The sequence below is a fragment of the Lissotriton helveticus genome, chromosome 3_1 (assembly GCF_964261635.1).
Source record: "Lissotriton helveticus chromosome 3_1, aLisHel1.1, whole genome shotgun sequence".
Lineage (NCBI taxonomy): Eukaryota > Metazoa > Chordata > Amphibia > Caudata > Salamandridae > Lissotriton > Lissotriton helveticus.
In genome coordinates this window covers 47,883,323-47,905,076 of record NC_136061.1, presented here as the reverse complement: position 1 = coordinate 47,905,076, position 21,754 = coordinate 47,883,323, and the positions used below count along the sequence as shown (strand labels likewise).

The window sequence follows — 21,754 nt, the reverse complement described above, 5'->3', positions numbered from 1 at the left end:
ATAAAAAAATACACATCTATAAAATGCACATCTATAATATTCTAGAAAATCCACATCTATACTAATTCTCTTGTCAACTATAGCGTCACTGTTTTAACCACATTTAAATATTAAAGAACCCATATTTTAAAACAATATGTTTTATAAGAGAGACATGTGTGCCTTACGATAGTGTACATCTCAGCATTTAGCTTGACATTTAATTGTCCATTAATACTTGGCATATTTTAAGAGTGTCCATTAAAGTAGTCGGCAAATATTCTTCTTGAATGGGAAAGACATTTGCAAACCCAGATCAGCCAGAGCAACATCATTACATTGAGGCCAAATACCCCGACATCCAACAATAAAGCCATGAAATTTAACAGTGTTACAATTGGTAAGATCTTGATTTGCTGTGATAGATCCTGATAATATTTAAATGTACTCTCAAACGCTAATTCAAGGGAATTCTGTAAGTTTTCATATTGAATTGACACATCAATCACTACAGCAGTACCATTTTTGTAAATACTACAGCTGGTTTTCGTAGTTCACCTTGGTTCTTTTTGACATCAGCGGCCCTACTTGCCATCCACCTATACCTTTTTGCTCTATCAATGAGTAATTCCAATATTTTGCTACATCTTTTTATCCTTATGTCCTTGATTTTGGGACATGCACCTGAAATGTGTGAAATTGTTTCCCAAACATCTTTACAGTATCTGCATTTAGTAAAGGTTTTATTTCTTCCCCAAGTGTGGTTTCTCTGGTATGCAAAACATTTGCTCTTAACATCAGTGAAGCTATGTATTGATATTCTTTCATTTTGTTATGCTTGCTGATCCAGAAATTTGAACCTGGATTACTTGCTAAGTATTTAATATCATCACCTTGGTTAGGGAGGTTTGCCCATTTCTCAACTTTCTCTTATCTCCAATCATATGTTGCTAACAAATTCAAATCATAACTCAGGAATCTACTGTCTAGAATGTTGAGTTTGTGTGTTTTTGTGATGTTATCAATGTTGTTATATATAATTCTCCTGCGTACATGTAGGAATGAGCAATGTATAGATCTAGAGCTTCTCTGAGGTATAGTAAATTGTTTATTGTAGTACATAGCTTCGGTACACTGAGGCCCACATAGGATCTTTTCGAATACAGGAGACCATTGTATGTGTAAACAGGTAGGTGTAGGAATTGCTTAACATTTTTCTTTATCGTTTGATTCAGTGTATTAAAAGTATTTGCTGCTGTTCCTGTCATTTCTAATTTAATGGGCATTTTGACACAATATTTCATTTTTTTGAGTGGGTTTAGGTGGTAAATTGTCAGGTTTTGAGCCCAATTAGTGAGAATCTCATTTCTTTTATTACTTGTATGGCTGGTGTGTGGGTGAAAGTTCAATCTGAGTTATCTCTCACTGTCTCCTGGATGAATATTTTCAAAATAGTATTTTTGACATTGCCATGGTTTGCAGTTAATTACCAGGATTTTTTTTTCTTTCTGGTGACTTTTGTTTTTTTTACATTTAGTTTTGAAACTGCTGTTTTACTGAATTTGTTAATGATTTTCAGATTTGTACTCCTTCCTTCCCGGGTGTTGCTGAGTACTGCTATATCATCGGCAAAGGCTAGAGCGGTGATCTGTTTGTTCAATGAGACCATCTGAGCTGAATGTGAAGACCTTGCAGTGTTTCTGAAAATCCCATATCAGAGACATATCAGAGGATTCATGGCAATGTTAAACAACAGTGCTTTACTCCAGATTTCATTTTTTTATTTCTGGTGTAGATTTGTTATTCTTGCCCTTGAAAAACGTTGTTCAGTCAGTACACAAGTCTTTTATTATATCTCTGATGTATGAAGGAACTCTATGCCTTTCAAGACTCCGTAGAATGTGACCATGGCTGACAAAGTCAGAGGCTTTGGAGATGTCTATCAACACCACTGGTAGTAGATCTTTGAGTTTCATACCCCTTTTATAATATTTTGAAGAAGAGACAACCTCTTACCTCCATGAAGCTTTTTTGTCTCGTATTCAGATTGATGAATGAGGTGAGTCTTTGTCAATATTTTTGTGAATAGCTTCATGAATGCTGTACTGATTGTAATTGGTCTCCAGTTACTAATTTTGTTATGTTTGCTGATCAGTACATTTTTGGGTATTGATGTTATGTTATGTTATAAGGTATTTGTAGAGCGGACGGCTACTCAAAAGAGTGTCCCAGCGCGAGTCAGACCCTAGGCTAGCTTAATAACAGTTGTAACAGAAAGAAAAAAGGAATCTAGAGTTGTTGCTAGAACATCCAGGTTTTAAGTTGTCTTCTGAAAGCCATTAAGTCAGACGCCTGTCTGAGTGACATTGGCAAAAGGTTCCAGACGCAAGCAACCTGTACTTGAAAAGATAGGCCACCGCAACGGGAGAGGGAGAATTTGGGAACCTATCAGATGATGGTGAGATGATCTTAGAGTTCTTCCTGGTGTACAGTGTAGAACTCTTTTTCTGATGTAGTGGGCCGCCATGCCATGTAGAGCCTTGAAAGCCAGGACTAAGGCTTTTAAATGAATTCTGTTACGGATAGGTAGCCAGTGTAAGGCCATCAGATGGGGAGAGATACGGGTTCTAGGACCTAGCATGAGAACAGCCCTAGCGATTAATATCGACTGGTGCTTTTTGATTCTTTCTGTGACTCTTCTCATAGTTAACCAAGATAATAGAATTCTGGGCAGCAGTCTTGGTTGCTTGTTATGGACATTGTTCAAATCATTCAGACCAATCTTGTCAGGCCTCATTGCTTTAAGTTTGAGTTATCCAATTCAATTCAATAAGACTTTATTTCGGATATATTTCAATCCATAAAAGCACAAACATTCATGAAACAATTCATAGTTAAATTCACAGTTACTAAAAGACATATAATACAAATCACATTAATGAGTAAGTAGGCAAGATCAAGACTAAAGTGCGAATAATACAGAATTTACAACATAATGGATAAATTCATCATCCTACAGGGGTATATAATCACTCATCTAGGCACTTTCTCATTTTAACAGTCAATTTTAGAAATTCTATCACCTGAAGGACACTATCACTGTGCAAAAGCTGTAGATACAAAAGTGCAGGTCTTATTTGATTAAAATTTAATTTCTTTAAAAGAGTGACAAGATAGAGTTTTCGGGGGTATTCATAGAGCTTACATAAAAATATAAAATGCAGCATATCCTGTGGAGACTTCCCGTCGCAGCCACAGGGCGCTGCAATTTTATTAAAAATGTCCGACTTAGGTCTAATTAAAAGATGATGAAATATATTAAACCTGAACCTTGTCAGCAAGAATTTTTCATGAGAAGTAAAGGAGCATGTTAGGTAAGGTTCCATAGTATCACAAGATTTTAACATGACATATTTCCTAACGTTAGGTTTCATAAGCTCAACCTCTTCTCTTTGGGCCATTCTATCCATATAAAAAGCCCGCTTAATTGCTGGCACATCACCCTTTAATATCTCACTCAGGTTTTCAAATAAGTTCAGAAATCCAAGCTTCAGAAAATGAGACCTCAGATATTTTAACCAGGGCACACGCTTTGAATATTCCTGAGATACAAGGTCTTTCACTATCAAGTGGGTTAACGTAATGTCTTCATTTAGCCATAATTTTACCCAACATGTCAGTGGTCTTAACCCAACAATATCGGATAGGTACTGACTGCCCAGCTCTTCATGTACCACCAGGTTTGATGTACTGGCTGGGACACAGAGCAAACACTTAAAAAAATTATTTTCAGTAATCTGTAGCTGTTCCCCACTTACATAGCCCCATATCTCACTGCCATAAACTGCAGTAGCTATCGATTTAGCATTATACAGTTTGATCATGGCAGTATTTGGCTTTTTTCCTAGTTTAGTGGCAAAATTAAAGATAGAGGCATTTACCCTGGTCATTTCCCCTTTCTTTTTTGTCACATGTGGGGCCCAGCTGAGCTTTGAGTCAAATAAAACACCAAGGTATGAGAATGTATGAGTGATGGGAATCAGGACATCATCTAGTTTAAAAATAAAGTTCTTTTTTGATTGACGGCCAACATGCATTATATAGGATTTGGAATTGTTGACCAAAAGGTCCCTATTAGTCATAAAATTGTTAAAAGCATTCAGAAGTGCCTGGAGACCCTTTTCCGTTCTCGAAATTAAAACCGCATCATCTGCGTATAAAAGTACAGGAATACCCCGCCTGCCTACTCTATGACAGTCTGATTTTACCTCCTGTAGTGCAGCATCTAAGTCTTTAATGTAAAAATTAAAAAGAAACGGGGCCAGGATACAACCCTGCCGCACACCCTTTTTAATATTAAAATTACCTGTAGTTTCCCTACTGGTTGAGAACCTGACGTTAGCTCTGGTATCACTGTGCAGATCCGCCAGAAAATCCACAACCCCTCTGTCTACACCTTTCTCCCTCATGGTCTGCCACAGCCTTCCCCTGTTGACACAGTCGAAGGCCGATGACAGATCCATGAAGGCAAGGTGGACAGCTCCCTTCTGTACAACAGTATATTTACTCAATATGAGAAACCGGTTGAGACACTGCGTTATAGTGGAGCGACCTTCGCAGAAACCATATTGTGAATTGGACAGAATGTTATTATCAGCTGTCCAATTTGTTAAACGCTGCAGTAAAATTCTCCCTATGATCTTGACCATAGAGTCTATTAATGATATTGGGCGATAGCAAAGAGGACTGCCCTTGTCTCCTTTCTTGAAGACAGGGACAATTGTTGACACTCCCCAGGACACAGGACAACCCAGTAAAGCAGCGGCATTAAATACAGCTACCAGGATGGGTGCCCAAAAGCCTGGATCTGATTTATAGAGATCTGGTGGTATTCCGTCAGGTCCAGGGGCTTTCTTTGCCGTAAGACCCTCTATGGCGTCCAGTACCTCGCGTTTATCAAAATTGATATTACCGCCCCTAACATAGGGAACGTCGTCAACTATAACCGGGTCAGCTGAATAATACAGTCTTTTAAAATGAAGTTCCCATTCCTCCTTGGTTATACAACAGTCTAGTCCATCACCCGGTTCTTCTGCCAGGAACGGTTTTTTAACTAGAGCCCAGAATTTGGAACTACAATTTAAGGTGGAGGAATCAAGTAATTCATCCCGGGCCTCTCTTCTCAGAGACTCCTTACGCAATGCAATGACAGCCTTGAATTCCTTGCTGCACAATTTTACCTCCTCCCGAATCCTCGGGGTGGTTGACAGGGCAGACCTAAGTTTGCGTGCAGCTTTAGTACAATCATGGCTAAACCATCTAGGACCCACTTTCCCCACATTCTTATTGGGGACTGACAGTAAATTTGACACCTTCTCCGATAGATTTTGATAAGCGACTAGGACCTGCCTAGGATCTCCCCCCTCAAGAGTACAATTGTTGCTATCCTCTGCGCAACTTTCAGTAATATTTTTATAGAGAATATCCGGGGTGACCATCGACCCAGGATCCTTTTAAACAGATTATTAGAGGATTATGGTCACTGAACTCACTTAGAACAATACTAAACGAGTCTAGGAAAGTCTGCATCGTTAAAGAAACTAACATATGATCTATGAAGGTGCCCCTACCGTACCCTTTAAAAGTAGGAATATCAAAGCATTTTAACGGGTCCCTAAGTGACATAGCCAATGAGAGGTCAAAGTTGTTCAGCAGGTCATTGCATAGTTCACCCTCCACAGTATGTTCCATGTGTAGACCTCCCATACGTTCACAGTGAAGCTCTGTTAGGCATTTATTCAGTGGGTCGCCACAAGGGTGCACATTAAAATCTCCCATGATCATAACATTATGACCAAGAACTTCCAAATAAGTTGAAACAAAAGAATTTAAAACAGAAATTTGATTAGAGCCTGCACTATCATAAATGGCATTGTAAAAATTCACTAAGCCAACCCGACATTTTTCTCCATATAAAACTAGGCCCATCACTCCTGTGTGCTGTGAATCAATTCTACACATCTTACATGATAATAAAATGGAAACAAAAATTACAAGTCCCCCCTTCGGCCTGCCCCTTATTGATGGTGTTGCTGGCACATAGAAGGCCTTGTACCCTTCCAGATGAAGATCACACCCCACCAACCAAGTTTCTTGTAAGCAGATGATTTTAAATTGCTTTATGCAGTGAACCCAATTTTCATCAGTCAATTTGGCAGCCAGGCCTGCAATATTCCATGAAACAACATAACATCCAGATGCTATAATCTGTGGGTTCTCTGTGTGTATAGGTTCACCTGAAGTCCCAGTGCCCTGAGCCGCAGGTACCTCCCGTCAATCACACATCTCCAAACCAGACAGGACTTCATACCTGTTCTGTGTGTTAATATTAGACCCATGCTGGTAGCATCCAACACTATTAATCCTGTTATAATTTTCATTCACACTACCAGAGCCACAGGAATTAGTGATGTTATATATGAAATGTGCATCCATAGCTGGCATCTGTGGTTCAAACACCCGCCTGGTTAACCTTTGTTGGGGTGTGAGTTTGCATAAATGTGCATAAAAGTAGCCTAGTGGGCGCACACAGATGCTGTTCTTGTTATAAACTAGTGAGGAAGCTCTCAAGAGAACAGTTGCCACATGCTGAGGATGTTTAAAATTGACCACAATACAGTCACCACTTCCCATCTTTTTGGATGGTCCTACCCAATTCACCCTTCTTACTGCCATTATCTGTTCTGAATAAGAGGTGGGAAAACGACAATTTTTATTAAGCCATGCTACTGTCTTATTTTTTAGTGATGCATGAGATTCATCATATGGTGAGGCGGGATGGGTCCCACAAGGTGGAACATTGGTCAGAACTGCTACGAACGGGGCACAGTCAGGTGGTAAATTCAAAAAACGATTATACCTGGGTGGTCTAGCGGGTGGACCACTTCGTGGGGCTATGATGGGTTGAGTCAGCAGAGCAGTTGCCACTGGGGCGGCTGATGTACTTAATGCCTCCTTCCCAGTGGTGGCTACTGCAGCAATGCTCCCGGTATTCTGGTGGTCTTTAGCTTTCACCACATCCCACCCTTTTCCACCCACCTTCACGCTGCCATTAGTTGGTACAGTCAAATGTGTAGATATCAGGCCGGCCAGCCTAGCCACTTCCGTGACCAGGGTCTCAATCTGGCTGGTTAGTGGTTTAATTAGCTCCTCTATCTTCATTGTGAGTTTTGCTTCTAGGTTTTTAATGAGAGAAGCAAACTGATCAGAATTCAGATTAGGGCCATTGGCATTATTTCCTGTAAACACAAAGGGATTTATGGCAGGGCTATGTGCTTCTTTCCCGTTCTTATTTTTAGTATTAGCGTTATGTTTCCCCCCCCCCGTTTTAGATGTGCTATCCTACAAGTTCGCATCGGCCTAATAACAGGCGGAGCTTCACTAATATCACCTATTTCCTCACTTAGCAGGGCATGTTGATCTTGGTGAAACTCTGGGTGAACCTCCACCCTAACTGTAATGGGGGTCAGTGGTTCTACTATGGTGACACAGCTTGTATTAGCTCCTGCATCTGCAGTCATCCTGGTGGGAGACAAATCAGGCAATTCAGGCAACTCCACTACCACAGTGCCCTTTCCTAGAGAGGCACGTCTTTCATTGTTTATTTGGCTAACTTTCTTCACCAAGTAGTTATCAATGGTGCCAGGACCTTGTGCTGGTTTATCGCTTTTTGATTTAGACATCCTAGATAACTATAGTGTAGGATATTGAACGCAGATAGAACCACTACTTACTCATGAATTGAAAGAAATGAATAAAACAATAGGAAATAAAGTCTCACGTGAGTCATATACAATGTAGGCCCAGATAAAATGATATAGGGTCACTGGCCCAGTCCAATCTCCTCAGGCCTCTGAGGGCCACAGAGGGCCCGCCCTTTGCCCAGGCTTAGCCCGGCGCGTCCCGCGTGCGTCCCGTGGGGCGGGAGGTGCTCACTGTTCTTATTGCGCCTCCGGGCGTGTGGTCAGCGTCATGGCCGGCGCCCTCCCTGTGGCCGCTGGGTAATAGAGTCTGCTGGTAAGGACTACTGCCGTTTCCCTCACGGCGCTTGCTGAATGCCCGGCAAGGTGACAGTCTCTGGCGCGCTCGTGCCTTTTCCCTCACGGCGTTCACGAGCTCCGATAACGCGACCCCCAGAGCGCTCGGCGCTCACTGTTCTTATTGCGCCTCCGGGCGCGTGGTCAGCGTCACGGCCGGCGCCCTCCCTGTGGCCGCTGGGTAATAGAGTCTGCTGGTAAGGACTACTGCCGTTTCCCTCACGGCGCTTGCTGAATGCCCGGCAAGGTGACAGTCTCTGGCGCGCTCGTGCCGTTTCCCTCACGGCGCTCACGAGCTCCGATAACGCAAGTTTGAGTTATCGAAGGCTTTGGCTATTCCAAGCAGTGTACTTTCTTTGCAAATCCTTTCAATACCCCATTCTTCTGGTATCCTGTCAATAGGGATGAATTTTGGATTATTCTTATTTTCTTTTTCTATGATATCTTTATAGTATTGAAAGATATCATCAGCACTGACTTGGCAAGTGGCGTCTTCTGCACCATCAGTGATTATCCTGGAAATGTTCTTTTTGTCTTTTTTAAACATTGCCTGGTAATCCTTGTAGCTGCCCTTTGTTTTAGCATACTTTTTCTTATGCATTTGATTGAGCCTTCCATTTTTCAAATCTTTCTTTATCCCCTTCCGTGCTCCCTTCGGCCGTTGGCCATCGCGAGCACTACCTGGCTGGTGCTGCGAACGGCCAACGGCCGACGCTGCCCCGCCCACTCCTTAGAACGCCTGCACTGCGCCGAAATAACGGCCAGGTAAACAGGTTAATACGTTATTTTGAGCTGAGGCATTTTGATGCTCATCTGTAGCAGAGTTCATAGGCTCATTATTGAGTTCACCAATTGGTTCATTTCGATTTGCTGGCATAGGACTTCTGTCGCTGGTGTTCTCTAAAATATAAGCCACAATTTCATCCATCAGGTCCATAGCAGCATCGTGATGCTTTACGTTTTTAGACTATTTATCAACTTCAGAAATTCTATCATTCAGTTCATCAAAGTTTTTGAAATTTTGTGCATGTTCTCAATTGATAAAGTCTCTGCAACTTTCTGTTGTTGCTTCCACTGAAACTTCAGTTCATCGCAAGTGTCACTTTCAGTGTAATGGGATGCTTGCAACACACCTCTCCTATCTCTTCTTTTTTCTGCAATTTGTTTTCTGTTTTTATTGTCAAAACCATCAGCGCATTATTATTTCTTTGTTTTCATCAACTTTCTAATTCTGTTAATAGCAGTAGGTCTTCCTGTGACCATAGTTTCGATGGTTTGCTGCTTGCTGGAGCTGCTAGGCTAGCCTCTTTTTGCAACACTTTGATGTGCATGCCGAGTATGTTGTGAAACTCCAATTTTTGTTCCGAATCTGAGGTCATAGAAGCTGTTCAGAAAATGCAGCTCTCCTTTTTGTGTTCTTCCTGTGCATTTTGCATATTGGCATGCCATATTGTACCATTGAGTTGGGTAACGATAAACATCTTTTATTCAGTGCCAGGACACCTTCGGGTAATCGTGCGCTTTACAAATACACCTGTTATATTGTGATATTCGGCTTCCTTATAGAATTTTGAACAATACGTTTTCAGATAGAATGTTTTATGTTTGTTGGAGACATGCTTTCTCAGTTCCTTCTATGTTCCCAGTATGTCTCCACATAGATCATATTTATATTTGTCATTTGGGTATTTCCAGAATGTGACCTTTTTGGTGTACTCACGTTTCTTATTATTCAGATCAGACCTTGTAAACATCAGGCAGATTTTCAAAATTGGATGCCATAGTGTCACTATTGGCTGAGGAGGCCATAAATTCGATAGTTGTACTGAGGTCAACTGTTATTTCTTCTTTTGTTGTTGCGGAGAGTGAACAGAGTGCTATATCCTGATCTGAATTGTTGTTGGTAGTTGCATTGTTTGAAGCCGGTGCTGGATTGGCACAATTGTTAAAAAGGTTAATAATTTCTAGAAAAGACAGCACCTCCTTTTAAAATCTTAGCGGGGTTTTTAATCGTCAGGAACAACCCATCTGGAACTGTGTTTGTTTGCTTTGCTATTTCTCACCATCATCCTCACCGCCATGATAGAACCTTGTTTGGCCTGTCTCTATAGACTTCTCTACGCATAGTCTAGGGCTATAGAGGCAGCTACCAGCTAGACCACTAAGAGGTAAAGGCCACTATGACTGAGAAAAGGTTAAGGGAGTCATAGGTACTCCTGCTGTTTACCCCCACTTCACTTTGACATTCAGAGCACTAGGGAGAAATCACATTGTATCAACGCCCGCCTCAGGCCTTTGCAATTCTTTGTTTTAATTAAACTTTTGGATTCCCCTGGTCCACACTAGTTATAAGTCAGCTCGTAGGCGGCGGCTGAGGCAGAATGCCAGCCCCGCCGCCCTGGGGTGGGGGCACGGGGAGAGGATACCACCGCAGCTGGGGCGATCCACATAAAGGGTCCAGCTCGCGTCCAGAGTCGGTGCTGCCCCGGAGGGTGGTACCTCGTCTAGCCGACATGCACCCAGCCGGACCGACCCAGCCTTAGAGCTAATCCTTATCCCGAAGTTACAGATCTGACTTGCCAACTTCCCTTACCTACATTGTTCCAACAGGCCAGAGGCTGTTCCCTTTGGAGACCTGCTGTGGATATGGGTATGGCCAAGTGCGAGATTTTTACCATCTCCTCTGGATTTTCAAGGATCAGCGAGAGCTCGCAAGACGCTACCCGAACCAAGACGCTTCCCAAGGCTCGAGCCCCTCTCTTGGGGTGAAGCCATTCTAGGGTGCCCTGTCCTTCATAAAGAAAAGAGAACTCTCCCCAGGGCTTCAGCCGGCTTCTCCGGGATCGTTTGCATTTGCGTTACAGCACTGGATGCCGCGAGGGCGCACGTCTCCAGCCACTCTGGTTCAGAGAACTGAACCCGACACCCTTTCAATTGGCCAATGGCAACAGAGGCCATCTCCCATCCCTTCCGAACGGTGCTCGCCCATCTCTTAGGACAGACTGACCCATATTCGACTGCTGCTCACATGGAACCCGTCTCGACTTTGGCCTTCAAAGTTCTCATTTGAATATTTGCTACTACCACCAAAATCTGCACCTACGGTGGCTCCACCTGTGCCCTTGCCCCAGGCTTCCATGCACAACTCAGCAACCCTCCCACTTGTCACGGCTTAGACCATGCAGCTCTCAGCGATGCCCAAGTATGGGCTCGACACTCTAGTGCCATCCATTTTCAGGGCTAGTTGATACGGCAGTTGAGTTGTTACACACTCCTTAGCGGATTCCAACTTCCATGGCCACCGTCCTTCTGTCTATATCAACTAACACCTTTTCTGGGGTCTGATGAGCGTCGGCATTGAGCTCCTTAAGCCGGCGTTCGGTTCATCCTGCAGCACCAGGTCTGCTTACCATAAGTGACCCACTAGTTACTCTTATTCATTGCCCGGCTCTGCGCCAGCGAGCTGGGCTTCTTACCCATATAAAGTTAGAGAATAGGTTGAGATCGTTTCAGCTCCAAGACCTCTAATCATTTGCTTTACCAGATAACACTGAGGGCTATGAGCATCAGCTATCCTGAGGGAAACAATGGAAGGAACCAGCTACTAGATGGTTCGATTAGTCTTATGCCCTTATATCCAGGTTGGACGACCAGTTTGCACATCAGGACCTCCACTAGAGCTTCCTCTGGCTTTGCCCTGCCCATGCATAGTTCACCATCTTTCAGGTCCTATCATGCACGCTCCTGCTGCACCTGGCGTGGGCCTCCTCGCCCGGAGGTGCGATGCGGTCGGGACACACGAAGCACAGTCAATCAATCAATCAATCAATGACACTTATAGAGCGCGCTACATACCCGTAGGGTCTCAAGGCGCTTGGGGGAGGGGGGGTGCCGCTACTGCTCGAACAGCCAGGTCTTCAGCTTCTTCCTGAAGGAGAGGTGGTCTTGGGTCAGGTGCAGGTCGGTCGGGAGGGAGTTCCAGGTCTTGGCGGCCAGGTAGGAGAAGGACCTTCCTCCTGTAGTTGCTCTTCGGATGCGGGGGACGGCGGCGAGGGCGTGGTTGGCTGACCGGAGGTGGCGTTTGGGAGCGTAGAAGTTGATCCGGCTGTTGAGGTAGCTCGGGCCTTGGTCGTGTAGGGCTTTGTGTGCGTGGGTGAGGAGGCGGAAGGTGATTCTTTTGTTGACGGGGAGCCAGTGGAGGTCTCTCAGATGTCCGGAGATGTGGCTGTGTCGTGGGATGTCGAGGACGAGTCTGGCTGAGGCGTTCTGGATCCGCTGGAGTCTCTTCTGGAGCTTGGCGGTGGTACCGGCGTAGAGGGCGTTGCCGTAGTCCAGTCGGCTAGTGACGAGGGCCTGGGTGACGGTCTTCCTGGTCTCGGTGGGGATCCACCAGAAGATCTTCCGTAGCATGCGTAGGATGTTGAAGCACGCCGAGGAGACGTTGTTGACTTGCCTGGTCATGGAGAGGGAGGAGTCCAGGATGAAGCCCAGGTTGCGTGCATGGTCTGTCGGTTTGGGTGCGGTGCCCAGGGCGGGAGGCCACCAGGAGTCGTCCCAGGCGGAGGGTGAGGAGCCCAGGATGAGGACCTCCGTCTTGTCCGAGTTCAGTTTCAGGCGGCTGGTCGTCATCCACTCGGCTACCTCTCTCATCCCCTCGTGTAGGCTGGCTCTGGCGGTGGCGGGGTCGTTGGTCAGGGAGAGGATCAGCTGGGTGTCGTCGGCGTAGGAGATTATGCTGAGGTTGTGTTGGCGTGCGATGGCCGCGAGGGGGCTCATGTTGACAGTCCACCCCAGTCAACAGTCATGCTGGGAGAAGGGGGCCCCATCCCCCTTCCACGCCCTGGCGTGCCACAAGGAGAGGCCGGGAAACAGCGTGGACATGGTTGAATCTCCCACGGCTCTGTGGACATGGCGAAACTACTGTCAGGGGTCCACCTGCCAACTCGAAGCCTTCCCAGCCGACCCAGAGCCGTTCGGGGCATACCGCAATGAATGAAATGCACCCTGCGGCGGCCGGGTGTGCCCAGGTGACGGTCCCGCGGAGGGGATCCACCCTCCCGGGCGACTGACCTTTCAGCTGTGTTGAATCCTCTGGACGGACCCCACCCATTTATCTCTCGATGGTTTCACACCCTCTTAAACTCTCTCTTCAAAGTTCTTTTCAACTTTCCCTCAGAGTTACTGGTTGTCTATTGGTCTCGCACCCGTATTTTGCTTTAGATGGAGTTTACCACCTGCTCTGGGCTGCATTCACACGCAACCTGAGAAGGCCCGATCCTGCTGTACCGGGGGCTGCCTCCTGCCTAACACCGTCCGCGGAGTGAGCCACGATGAGAAAATGCAAGGGAGTCTGTCTTCTGTATGCCACATTTCCCTGCACCCACCGCTGGGCAGGGATTCGCTGCTGGGCTCTTCCGACTTGCCATTACTGGGGGAATCCTGGTTAGTTTATTTTACTCTGCTTAGTAGTATGCTTAAATTCAGCGGGTCGCCTGATCTGAGGTCGTAGTCGGACGCCGAAGCGTGGGGGAGCCGGGGAACACCAGCCCCTGACTTGGGGCAGAGCGCCCTCTTCCTGGATTGGAAGACCGAGGCCCGTGGGGGCAGACGAGGGCCCACTGGCCCGCTTAGCAGGGGGGGTTCGCCCTCCCTGGGAAGCCGTCAATGGAGGTAGGCACCTGAGAAAGTGTGCGGAGGCAGCCAGCCACATCCATGCTTCCACGCTGTGGCAGCCGCCATCTGACTGGTTGACTTAACTGACAACATTGTACCCGAGCCACCCCTCACTGATGCTGCACCTCATGTGGTTGATACCTTACTGTGGATCATAAAGACACATTACTTGTTCATGTTCAGGTTTTGTAGATATGAATATTGGTATTGTCCGCTACAATCTACAGTGTTTAATCCAGCCTTATTGTTCTCTACAGCACTTGACGGGGAGCTGCCAGACTGCTTCATGACCACTGCCCCAACCCACACCTCACTCTGATCTCACGGACGCATCCCCGGCAAACTGTGGTTTTGTATATTACGTTTATCGTTCCTGCCTCAGGCATGATAAAGGCGCTTTAGTTGCTGGTAATACTGTTTTTACAATCTATGAAATTGTTGAAAGTCAATGTTTACATCATATATACATTGCTGAATTAGCTGAACTAATACCCCTCACCTGTGCTTGTCACCTAGCTGCACAGAAAACTGTAACCATTTTCACTATTTCAAAGTGAGTGTTTAGAGTTGCTCATCATTTTGCCCTTCTCTGGGTGCAGAAAGGATTCCGCACCCCCACAAGAGCCCAAATCCAGGATTGGTTTTATATAAAAGGGTTGCTTGATACTCTCCGGTGGCCTAACAAGGTTGCTGTTGCTAAAGATGCTGTTTACAAATACATTAAATCCACTAAAACAATTTTCCAGTTCGAGCTGCTGAAAATAAAGTTCTGTACCCCAATCCAGAAGTTAATCTATATGTGTCTCAACTCACCAACACCCTCAGGCCCACCCTCAGGGATCTTGCTGAGTTACAAGAGTGTGCTCTGAACAGTGGCGAGAGCACCAAGGATGAGTAACTGTTTAGAGTGTTACTCCTAAGTTTAGCTTGAATATCTCACCAGTTGCATTACATGAGGACACATTAATTTTTTTGGTAATCACGGGGAGATTAAGTGATTTGCCCAGAATCACAGGATGTTCAGAGTCATTGCTGAGACTCGAACCCAGTTCCCCAGATTCGAGGTGGACCGCCCTAGCCGTTAGGCCACATCCTCTTCCACAATGGTAAGTTATAGTCCACTCTAATCAAAGGACTAACGCTGGTCCCTATGAAATGAGAATGGTCGACCTATGACAATCCCTGCTCCCTCTCCAGTGCCTCCAGCGCTGATTGATTTATACCTGAGGGCAGTATTCGCAAGTCTCATCTTTAAACAACTGATTCACTCTATCAAAAGCTTCCATTCTTGGGTCCAAGGTGCCGACGGGGTCAATGGGGGGCTGCCAGGATCTACAGCCTGGAGACTGCATCCATATCAAAATCCTCCACCAGCAGTCAGCGCTCCAGCCATGGTGGCAAGGTCCATACCAGGACCTGCTGAGTATGAATAACTATGTGAAGCATGGGCGCATTGAACCGCTCGCTCCACCAGCTTAAATGGGGGTGCTACTGAGGCAGATTAAATTGTTTTATGGCCCTTCCTAACATTTATCTTTGGCTCACAGGTCATCGCAAGTCCCAAGTTAAAACTATTAAGCTCCACAAGAATAAACCATAATAACACAGCTGTGGGGTGGGCGGCACAGGAAAACCTTTTAAAAGGCAGCCTAAACCGGAGACAAAGAAAAGACAAACTATTAAGAAAAAAGTCAGAGGCCAATGGAGTGTGGTGCCGTAAAGGAAAGCAAGGAAAAGGCAAATAATGAAGGAAGGAATAAGGATGCATGAAGGAACGAGAGTACAGATGAACACAGAAAAGGAATAAGGAAAAAAGAAAAAAGGTGTAAAACAAAATAAGGAAGGAAGAAAAGAAAGAATGAAGAGTGGAAAGAAGAAAATGAAAGATCAAAGGTATAACAATAAAAAATGAAAGGAAGGAAAGAAGGAAAGCAGCAAAATATAAAGTAGATATGTGAGATGAAAGGATGTGCGATTGAAGGAAAGAAGAGAAAGAATTAAAGAATGGAAGGAATATAAAAAGGAAAGATGCAAAGAATGTGTGAAAGAATGCCAGGAGCAACACAAGAATAAAGAAGGATAGAAAGTTAGAAAAAGGGACTGATGGAATGAGAAAAGAACAGACAGAAGGAAAGAAAGAATGAAAAAATTATGAAATACACATGGAACAAAGAAAAATGATGGAAAGAAGAAAAAGAAAAAAGCATAAAAAAGAAAGAATATAGCAGTGATGAATAAGAGAAATAGGCGACTACAGGTAAATGTGTAGTTTTGGGCCAAATTCCTTTAAAATCATGAAATAAAATTTGTCATTTTGCATTGTTTTCTGCAGATGTTCCCCAGGGGTACAATTTGCATAACATTTCATACCAGGGCCGGACTGGGAATCAAAACCGTCCCTGGTAAAGTAGTTGGATGGCCCCCCGGGGGCTTGGGTGTGCAGCTGTGCGGTTTGCCAGGGCCGGTTTTGGACGCTTTTGTTACAGGGGGCGATATTGCAGCTATAGCGGCCCCTGTAACAAAAGCGGCCCAGATTGGAAATGCCCGGTACCGGCTATGGCCAGTCCGGCCCTGCTTCATACGAAGGGTTCGGACTGATCACTTTACTAGCACATTTATTGCTATATATGGGTTACAGGGGGGTATTTTATTTTTCTGGCTACTCCCTTGCTGTGAAGTGTCATGGACTACCTGTCTGTGTCCGTGTGTTGCACAGCAAGGGGACGCCCAAACCGAGATACCGCACTTGCACCATGAAGGGCTCCAGTCCCTGCAATCCTACCTGTTCCTGCACCGACAGCTCCTGGTGTGCCTCCTCCTGGCCTCACACTGCACCAATGACTTTGAGACGCCCCTCCCTCTTGTCCACGCCAAGGTATTTGGAATCCTCCTTGGTCTGGTTGGGCCTCCTTGCTACAAGCCTTCTTGTTGGGTCACCATGTAGCTGTGACGGTAGGGGGTGGGCAGCCAGCAAAAGATAACTGCCCTGAGCGTACTGTCCATGTATGCAACCATTCCATCTACCAGGACAACATGTCCTTGCTGTTGATGATGAAATATTTATTGCATAGATAAAATATCAATAGGAATATGCTACTTACCAGTATGCATCTGTTCTTGGCATGTAGGGCTGCTGACATTCATATCTGTGCATAGATCGCCGCCTAGTGTTGGGTCCAGATGATTGCACATTGCTGTCCTGGAAGAGTCTTCGTAGTATCACGAGATAGGTGGCTCCTCCCTTAGACTACAGTGCGCATGAGCATCCTCTCCATCCCCAGATTGTTTTTCGCCATTGTGGCAGAGATGGAGTATAGTACAGTAAGAGATGTCCATGCAAAGAGTGAATGCTACAGCTGCGACAGGCACCGGGGAGGCGGGTGGGCGATATGAATGTCAGCAACCCTACATGCCAAGAACAGATGCATACTGGTAAGTAGCATATTCCGTTCGAGGCATGTGGGCTGCTGAATTCATATCTGTGCATAGAATGTATAGCAGTATCTCCCCTAGCGGTGGTTGCCTGTGCCAGCTGCAGCTGTCTGAAAATGAGTCTTGAGAACAGCCTGTCCTACAGCAGCTTGCTGTTTGGAATGTACATCTACACAATAGTGTTTGGTAAATGTATGTATGGTTGACCATGTGGCTGCTCTACACATTTCGTGTAAAGGAATATTTCCTAGGAAAGCCATGGATGCCCCTAGTTTGCGTGTAGAATGCGCCCTAGGGGGAACTGTTAATGAGCGTTTGGCTTTTAAATAACATATCTGAATGCACTTAAAGATCCATCTGGCTATACCTGATTTTGAAATAGGGTTACCCTTGTGTTGCGGTGAGAAAGCAACAAACAACTGTTTTGTTTTTCGAAATGCCTTAGTTCTATCTATATAGTATAGCAGAGCTCTCTTGACATCTAGCGTATGCAAGGCCCTTTCTGCTACTGTTTGTGGATTTTGAAAGAACACTGGCAGTTCTATTGTCTGATTTATATGAAAATGGGATACCACTTTTGGCATGAATTTAGGGTTTGTTTTGAGAACTACTCTATTTGCATGTACTTGAATGTATGGTTCTTGAATAGTTAGGGCTTGCAGCTCACTAGCTCTTCTAAGTGAAGTAATGGCAATAAGGAAAGCCACCTTCCAAGTAAGAAACTGTATTTCGCATGAGTGTAGTGGCTCAAAAGGTGGTCCCATAAGTCTGGTTAAAACGATGTTTAGATTCCAGACTGGTGAAGGTGGGTGCGTTGGAGGAATTACTCGTTTAAGTCCTTCCATAAATGCTTTAATTGCTGGCACTCTAAACAGTGAAAGGTGTTGCCTGTTTTGGAGATAAGCTGCTAGTGCCGCTAAATGTATCCTGATGGATAAGTAGGCTAAATTGCAGCGTTGTAGGTGCAAGAGATAGCAAATGATGTTTTGTGTAGAAGCATCTAATGGGTTTATGTCATTGTTTCTGCAGTAAATGATTAAACATTTCCACTTTGCTGCATAACATGCCCTTGTAGTGAGTTTTCTTGCCTTTTTGATAATATTCATGCAGTCTGGAGGCAAGTTTAGGTATCCAAACTCTAGGATTTCAGGAGCCAGATTGCCAGGTTCATCTGTTGTGGATCTGGGTGTTGGATTTCTCCATGGCTCTGAGTTAGAAGACTGGGTGTGAGTCTCAGTCTTTGATGAGGCACCACTGACAGTTCTAGGAACGTTGTGTACCATGGTTGCCTTACCCATGTGGGAGTAAATAGGATTAGCATTAGCAAATGTTGGCACATTTTGCGTGCCACTTGCGGTATTAGTGGAGCTGGGGGAAAAGCGTACACAAATCTGCCTGACCAGTTCATCCATATCGCATTGCCCTGCGACTGCGGATGTGGGAACCTGGCGGCAAAGTACTGGCATTTTGCGTTTTCGCTTGTGGCAAATAGATCTATCTCCGGGTGTCCCCACTTCCGGAAGAATGGTTGGAGCACATTGGGGTGAATCTCCCATTCGTGCATCTGTTGACTGTGCCTGCTGAGCAGGTCAGCTATTTGATTGTCTTTGCCTGGGAGGTGTTCCGCCATGAGGAACATGTTCCTTTGAATGGCCCATTTCCACACACTTTGAGCTAGATGCGATAGCTGTGGGGAATGTGTTCCTCCCTGTTTCTGAATGTAATACATCGCTGTCATGTTGTCCGTCCGGATCAACACAGTCTTGTTGCATAAGTGTTTTTTGAACGCCTTTAGTGCTCGAAAGATAGCCATCAGCTCTAGTAGATTGATGTGCATCTTCTTTTGTTGTATTGTCCATAGACCCTGGACTGTGTAATGCAGGACATGGGCTCCCCATCCTAGCAGGGATGCGTCCGCGTCATTACGATTTGTGAGATAGGCTCCGGGAACAGTCGTCCTTTGTAAAGGTTTTGTGGATTCCACCAATGCAGAGAGCTGTATGCCCGACTGGTCACCAACACTAGGTCTTTTAATTGTCCCTGAGCCTGGTTCCACTGCCGTGCTAGGCACTCCTGTAGCAGACGCATGTGTAGTCTGGCATGAGGGACTATGAATATGCATGAGGCCATCATGCCTATTAGTTGCATAAACACTAGAGCTGGCAATGAGTGTTGGGGTTTGAACCTTTGGATTAACATTTGCATTCCGTTGATCCGTGCTGCGTTTGGGTATGCCTTTGCTGCTAGTGTATCTATTGTTGCTCCCAGGTACTGTTGGACGTGGGAGGGTTGTAGGTGTGGCTTTGGGTAGTTTAGCGAGAAGCCTAGACTGTGCAGGAGATGAATGGTCTTTGACATGTGGCTGGCACATTGCTGGGCCGATGGCACGTGTATTAGCCAATCGTCCAGATATGGGTACACATGAATGTGTTGTCTCCTGAGATGTGCCGCCACTGTTGCTAGGCATTTGGTGAACACCCGTGGAGCTGTTGTTACTCCGAATTGTAGGACTTTGAACTGGTAGTGCTGTCCTTGAATAGTAAACCTCAGATACTTTCTGTGAGCAGGGTGTATTGGTATATGAAAGTATGGGTCTTTGAGGTCTAGAGTTGCTAGGAAGTCTCCCTGGCGCAGCAGTGGTAAGACTCGTTGCAGAGTGAGCATGTGAAAATGCTCTGATAAAATGTACAGGTTGAGGGGCCTGAGGTCCAATATTGGTCTGAGAGAACCGTCCTTTTTTGGAATGAGGAAGTATAGTGAGTATACTACTGTTCCTTGATGTTCGAGTGGGACTGGTTCTATGGCCCCCTTTTGCAGCATACTGATGACCTCTTGCTGCAGTTATGTTATATGTTCCTTTGACATTGGACGGTGTTCGGGTGGTATGTTGGGTGGTGTTGATGTGATTTCTAGGGGATTAGCCATGTTGGATAATTTGCCTGACCCACTTGTCTGTAGTGATGTTTAACCAGACTGGCAGGAACTGTTGTAGTCTTCCCCCGACCGGTGTTATATGGTCTGGGGGTAGTGCCAAGAAGTCACTGGTTGGTGTTAGTGGAGGATCTATTGGCATTGCCTCCACGACCTCTGCCCTTGTTATTATTTCCTCTGTATCCACCCCTGTTTGTGTTCTTATTGTATGTGGATTGCGTATTACTTTTGTAAGTGGAGGATTGCTGCGATGTGTTACCTCGCGCTCCTCCTCTATAGTTGGAGCGACGAAAGGAGCCTCTGTGTTGTTGGGACTGAAGAGCTCCCATGGACTTTGCAATCTCCGTGTCCTTTTTCATTTTGTCCAGAATTGAGTCAATTGCTGGACCAAACAAAAAATCTGGATTTATAAGCTGGTTAAGAATTGTGGCCTGTACTTCACTCTTAAATCCAGATATGCGAAGCCATGCGTGCCTCCTAAGCAGTACGCTTGTGTTGATAGGTCTGGCAGCTGTATCTGCCGCGTCTAGAGCACACTTAATGGAGGCATTGGTGATGAGCTTTCCCTCCTGTATAAGTTCATCCGACTGCTCTTTGAAAGGCTCAGGTAAGTGTTGGAGAAGTCCTTCTAAACTGTCATAGTGCGCCCTGTCATATCTAGCCAGCAAAGCCTGAGTATTGGCTATTCTCCATGAGTTTGCTGCTTGAGCTGCCACTCTCTTGCCTGATGCTTCTAAAATCTTTGACTCCTTGTCAGGAGGAGGAGCCTCTCCAGTAGTTTGTGAATTAGCTCGCTTTTGTGCGTTCGATACCACCAATGAGTCTAAGGGCAGTTGTCCCCTGATGTAAGTAGGGTCTACTGGTGCAGCCCTATACTTCTTCTCTATTTTTATTGATGACACGTGCCCTAGCAGTGTCTTTAAATATGTCATTTGCGTGCTTTAGGACGCCCTTTAACATGGGGAGTGTTTTGACACTTTTTTCTGATGTTGCCAGCGTATCAAATAGAAAATCTTCTTCTATAGCATCTGAATGCATGTCTATATTATGGTAGAGTGCTGCTCTATCTATTAAAGAGTTAAAAGCCACTGTGTCTTCTGTGGGTGATGGCTTAGATGGGTATACAGTTGGGTCTGTAATGGGTAGAGCCCCCTCAGTGTCTGGCTCACCCCCCTCCCCATGGCTGTGAATTGGGGACTGCATATGGGTTTTGTGGATATCCAAAACCCACATCTGCGTCCTGATCTTCATCTGGGTTGTAGTCAGAGCGTGCAGGTGAGTATGGTGCATATGGAGTAGCAGGCATAGCTGGAGAGATAGGTTGGAAAAGAATAGGAGAGGTTGCACAGTCTCTCTTCTTTTTTAGTGGAATTCTAGAAAAGTCTTCAGCAGGCACTGGTCTTTTCTTTTTTGTATAAACAGTCACTTTCCCAGTATTTGGGTCAATATATAGCTTGGACTGATCTTCGGTGGAGGGGTCTGGATGGATGATCTCCTCTTCCACAGTCTTTTCCCTTGGCGCCGTAGTTTTAGGTTTGACCTTTTTCGGTTCGATGCCTTTAAACGGTTCGACCGCTTTTGGTGCCTGGATCGGTTTTTGAGGCTTTCCGACAGGTTTTGTCGGTCCGACGTCTTTTACAGGT

General features: G+C 45.3%; 1 protein-coding gene and 1 pseudogene across 4 annotated transcripts in view; both read right to left on the bottom strand.

Annotated features, from left to right (window-relative positions):
- NHEJ1 (non-homologous end joining factor 1) overlaps positions 1 to 21,754 on the bottom strand; it is a 1,839,518-nt gene that overhangs the window by 300,730 nt on the left and 1,517,034 nt on the right. The window lies entirely within an intron of this gene.
- Positions 10,685 to 13,563, bottom strand: LOC144825588 (28S ribosomal RNA; annotated as a pseudogene).